The sequence below is a fragment of the Bison bison genome, unplaced genomic scaffold, assembly GCF_000754665.1.
Source record: "Bison bison bison isolate TAMUID 2011002044 unplaced genomic scaffold, Bison_UMD1.0 scf7180017864306, whole genome shotgun sequence".
NCBI classification, from domain to species: domain Eukaryota; kingdom Metazoa; phylum Chordata; class Mammalia; order Artiodactyla; family Bovidae; genus Bison; species Bison bison.
The window spans coordinates 388,157-393,946 of NW_011494878.1; the positions used below are offsets into that span (position 1 = coordinate 388,157).

Consider the following 5,790-nt stretch of genomic DNA (forward strand, 5'->3'; position numbering starts at 1 on the left):
CGACCCCATGGACTGCAGCCCACCAGGCTCCTCTGTCCATGGGATTTTCCAGGCAAGAGTCCTCCAAATAGTTGTTCTCTCTGGTGGTGCAGCAACAAAAAGCATTCCTGCCATGCAGACCCGGAGCTGCTGCCTACTTATCCCTGAGATTACTCATGAACCTGAGAACACAGTGCAGGAATGAGGGCCTTAGATTAAAATACACAAAATACAAAACCAGAATATTTATATTACGGGAAAAAAAAAGTTGAAATGCACAAGATACGTCATTCGCACACAGCTAGTGCAGTTGACATCCTGGAGAAAGTGGGACCCAAGGTACAGTCAGCAAAGGCAGCAAATAAATAATATTGTGTTGGCCCAGGTTGGGGTGAGAATGAGCTTAGAAGCAGCAGGTCTGTGGCTGTTCCCTCGATCACCCCTTTTGCCTGTCATCACAACCCACTTCTTGAGACATTTCTCAGCATTCTGTCCCAAGATGGGGTTATGAGGAGAGAAAATGAGGGAAATCCCTGCCACCCCCCTGAGATGTTTCCTCCCACAGAATGTAGTGGTTTGTGGGTTGGGTCCATCAATCTGTTCTCTTCTTAATCTTTACACTCGGATATGGGAAATATTATTCCACATTCTTCTTTAAGAGTCAAACAACTTCCCTACCCAGGCCACTTTCAAAAGCTGGAGATTCTGGAGTTGGAGACTCAGATAAAGCATGAAGGGAAGGTTAACCCCCAAAGCCCTCATGTGCATTTGGATAGGGCTGATTGGAGTTTCTTTGCCTCACCCCTTCTTCCCACCAAGAGGGAAGAAGAGGTGATTCTGTGGACTCTAGCCTCAGATATATGGCAGTGCCAGCTGCTCCCTACCCACCCTGTCCCCACTTTCTCCACTCTGCCGATTGATGCCTGCTCCTCAAAATTTTCTGATCACAAAAGGATAGCCCCCACCCACTGTGACTTGATTCTGGGCCTTAGGGAGCATGGCAGAGCTATGGATCTCTTCTTCCTCCTCTGGAAAGTAGGCTGGCTTTCCCTGGGGGCTGGGAGCTCGCTGGGCCTTCAGTGGGCACAAGGCTACCACGTGGCTGATGCTCTGGCAGAAGTGGCACTTCTTGGGCTGGGGTGGCAGTTTGCATTCCTTGGCGTGATGGTCTAGACCTCCACAGTTGTAGCACCTGTCTCCCTTTGATCTGTGTTTCTGCATATTCTTCCCTTTGGGCCGCCTTTCACTCCCAATACAGAACACCCAACCAGGGCCGGTGACTCGGATAGATTCCAGGCCCTTGGTGGACTTCTTAAAGGTGAACTCCACGGCCTCACCCCGCTTCAGGCTCCGGAAGCCCTCCATGTACAGCTTACTCTGGTGCACAAAGACATCCACCGGGGGGTCGAGCGCGACCCCTGCGCGGGCGGTCATGGACAGGAAGCCAAACCCCATGTGCACGTTGAACCACTTACAGATGCCAGCAGCTGCAGCTCCTCAGCTGCGCTGGCCTCATCCTCTGGTGTCTTCTCCGGCGCTTTGGTGCAGCCACCTGCAAACTGCTGGTTTGACACAGAGCCCATGGTAGTCAGCTGAGCCGGTGATCCCGGGCCCCTTCCCCGGTGGCTGCTGGCCCCAGAGAAATCTGGAGGCAAAGGGGTGGCCCGGGGAAGAGGCAGCTACATCTTCCCCAGCTCTGCCCACTTTTTGATTGGTTTATTTGGTTTATATTTTGGTTGTTGTTGAGCTGTTTGTATATTTTGGAAATAAGCCCTTATCAGCTGCATTGTTTGCAAATATTTTCTTTCAGTCCATAGGTTGTTTTTGTTTTGTTTATGGTTACCTTTGCTGTGTAAGAGCTTATTAATTTGATTATGCCTCATTTGTTCATTTTTGCTTTTACTTCTGTTGCCTTGGGAGACTGACTATAAGGTCTGGGTTTTTAATGAAAAATGTATTTGTGTATTTCTTGAGTAAATAAAATGCAATAATTTAAAAGAAAATATAATGAGGAAATATCTTATTCAGAATGCTGCTGCTGCTGCTGCTAAGTCACTTCAGTCGTGTCCGACTCTGTGTGACCCTATAGACGGCAGCCCACCAGGCTCCACCGTCCCTGGGATTCTCCAGGCAAGAACACTGGTGTGGGTTGCCATTTCCTTCTCCAGTGCATGAAAGTGAAAAGTGAAATAGGACCCCTGTAATATTGAAAGTATATAGAATGCTCAGAAATTGTGAAAAAAGCTAAACACATAAAAAACTAGAACTACATATGGTTGGTCCAGTAACTCTTACCTAATCAGGTCTGTTTAGTCACTGTTTACTGAGCTGATGGTCTGGATAGAGGAAGGTGGACTCAACCTTCTATCCCAGGAGGGACTGGCCTCTGAGAGCCAGGAGAGGGACTCACCCAATCAGCGGAACAGGGGGAGGTTTCCAGGAGTGACCCTAAGCAGTAAGGCAAGTAAGGCAAGTGGTAGGTGGTGGTGGGGATGGGAAAGGGGAGAAGTGGTCCTGGCAGAGAGAGAAGCATGAGATAATCCTTTTGGTAGAGGGACCCAAAGCTTCCCCCACTTTCCTGTCCTGGAGGAAGGGGCCCAGTCCCTGGCCTTCGTGAGCCACCACCCTTGCAAGGGAGGGCCCGTGTCACACTTCACCACTCACTGGCTGACCAGGGCACTCACTCTGATCTTAGGTGATGGACATGGTCCTCAAGGCCTCCATCGCAGCGGGGAAATCCTTGGAAAGCCGGGGTCATGGAAAAGAAGGCTACACGCCTTGGCCATCTTGTTTCTCCAGGGACCCTGTCATTACACTGGTGATAAACCTGCTGTTTTTCCCAGTTAGCAGCCTTAATACCTCATGAAAGCCATTAACAGGCTGGTGCAGTGGCTACACATCTTTTGATGTAATTAGCAATGTTGTTAGCCTAATCCATAATCGATACTCGGGTAATTGCTTCCTTGGGTTTGTATTTAGTCCTTGGGGTCTTGGCATCATGAGGATCATCCGTCTCCAGATGTGATAATGAGTGTGTGTCAGTCACTGACAGCCCTGCTTACCCAGGACCCCTCAAGGGACAGCTCAGCAAGCAGACACTGATGGTCAGGCTTTGTCCCCAGCGTCCAGGAGCCTTCGGAGGATGTGGTTGCAGCGAAACCTGGGTCCATCAAGGGCTTGGGTTCCTGCTCTGGGAGTAGAGGTCAAAGGGTGGTCCCAGGGAAAGCTCAGACCCTCCCCCTCTGTATACTGCCACTCTTCCAGAAGATTCTAGGGATAATACTGAGGATGGTCCCCCAACTAAAGGTGATGAGACATCATGTCCTTCATATTCTTCCTCCTCATGCTCCCTCAGCTCTTCCCCTCCAAGCCCAGCACACTGTGGCCTGCCTTCCCAGTTTGCTGGGAAGTCTGGGGCTGAGCCCAGTGCAATTTCCTCTCTCTCTGAGGCTGGCAACAGTGATGGCAGCTCAAGGTCAGGCCAGAGCAGCAGGAGAGGAGCCTGTCAAAGGCAGTCCTTATGAATGGGTTCTCATCCGACTGTAATTGGAATTAATATTGAGACTCCGCTTCCAGGAACTTCCCCAGCAGACAAATCTGGGCTGCAGAGGTCTGGGCTGGAATGCTCCGAGAGCCAGCCATAAATCTCTCCCCAACATGACGATGCACAAGCTAATTGCTCTGGAAGTACACAGCATGTCATTCTGTGTCCTCCCAGGCTCGATCCCCTTGCTGGGAACAGGGCCAGGGAGAGGTGGACGGGAGCTGGCAAAGTCACGGTGAAGGAAAACATTTTAATTCATTTAATTATGAGTCTCAGAAAACCAAGCTCTGTTTCTTCTTGAGCTAGTCAAAGGAAATGAGATATGACACTTCCCACCCCCACCTTCCCCTTGGATAAGCTGGAAGTGTTGGATGTGGGCAGCATCAGGCTGAGTGCATCCAGGAGCAGGTCCTATAGGGGGCAGTGGTCCAGCCCGAGCAGGCCTGTGCCCCCCAGCCCCTGATCAGCACCCTCCCCCTTCCTCTCACTCTCTCACACACACATAATCAGCATTATCTCTTTCCCTTCACAATGGACAAAGTTTCATGTTGGATCTACACTTTCTAAGTATGTGCTTGATAAATGGCAAGATGGTAACAGATATGAAACTTCAAATAATAATCATAAACTTTGAAATAATAATCAATAAACTTTTAAATGATAACCATAAGCCTTTCACCAGAATATCTGTACCTATCTGTCCCTCTATCTATCCATGACAGTGATGTATGTTAGTGTATCCACAACATGCCCCACTTAAGTACTGGGCACTGTTCCTTATTGAGGATGCAGGCAGGGCTTGGGTTCCATTCTAAGGGCAGGACATTAGGGTTTAGAGCAAGAGTTGCCCTGGTTGATGCTTTTAGAAGACTCAGTCTGAGGGACCCTGGATGCTAGCCTGAAGAGGTAAGACATTCTCCTGGAGGAGATAGGAAGCTGGAAGGGGCTTTTCAATAGGGAACTGGCAGATTGTTCTTGCTTGTCTTTGGCCCCTTGGTCTGCCCAAGTGCTAAGCCGGGCAGGCCTCACACCTGGCAGCCTGGGGAACTTGTCCCTCCTTAAGGAGCTTGTGTACTTGCGCAAGCTCGGGGTGCTGCCAACAGCAGAGCTCCACTCCTCCCACTGAGAGGCCTGGGACAAGGTGTCCTTGCCGAGTTCTTTGTTTCCTTCTCTACAAAACAGTATACTGAATTTACACCATCTGACACTGATGTACACTTTAAAACACTTAAATGGTAAATTTTAGGTTATGTCTATTTTATGACAAAAATTTTATAACAATTTAATATCCAATTAATGATAAAAGTCTCAGAAAAATTAACAACAAAGGGGAAATAGCTCAACTTGATAAAGTGTTTTTATTAATATCAAAAACCTACAGTTGACATTATACTTTTTTAGCTACTATCCTTAACTTACCAGGCATTTATTCACATTTTTTAATACTAGAACTATTCCTACCTGCAAAGAGAGCCCTCATCCAGACTCACAGTCAGTACAGGCTGCCTTAAGTGCTCAAAGTAATTTACTAATTAATTGTAGCAATAATCTTGTATATAGTTTCCATTGTTCTTATTGATTTCTTTTGTCTTTATCTCTCTGGGACTTTTGCATTAACAAATCAATTGGATAACATTCTTCATTTTATAGATATTGTTTATTAATAATTAAAATAGTTGTTTATCATTAATTTCACTAACAAGTGCTTTTTGAAATTAATAATTGCCTTCCCAAGGGTTTAATAGAAAAAATTACCCTCTTAGGGTGAGAGAAGACTTATAAAATTTAAAATATATTTTATTCTGTAAAAATCAAAATTTAAATTTTGATTTAAATTTGATTAAAATAGTTATTTATCATTAATTTCACTAACAAGTGCTTTTTGAAATTAATAATTGCCTTCCCAAGGGTTTAATAGAAAAAATTACCCTCTTAGGGTGAGAGAAGACTTATAAAATTTAAAATATATTTTATTCTGTAAAAATCAAAATTTAAATTTTGATTTAAATTTGATTAAAATAGTTATTTATCATTAATTTCACTAACAAGTGCTTTTTGAAATTAATAATTGCCTTCCCAAGGGTTTAATAGAAAAAAAGTACCCTCTTAGGGTGAGAGAAGACTTATAAAATTTAAAATATATTTTATTCTGTAAAAATCAAAATTTAAATTTAAATCAGTCTTTTAGGCTGAAAGACTAAATGCTTTTCCCCCCAGCTCAGGAAAAAGATAAGAGTGACCACTCTTGCCACAATATTGTACTGATG

At 45.4% G+C, this 5,790-nt stretch overlaps 1 pseudogene; it reads right to left on the reverse strand.

Moving 5' to 3' along the window:
• Window positions 1-815: 815 nt before the first annotated feature.
• LOC104997316 lies at window positions 816-1,562 on the reverse strand (annotated as a pseudogene).
• Window positions 1,563-5,790: the final 4,228 nt, after the last annotated feature.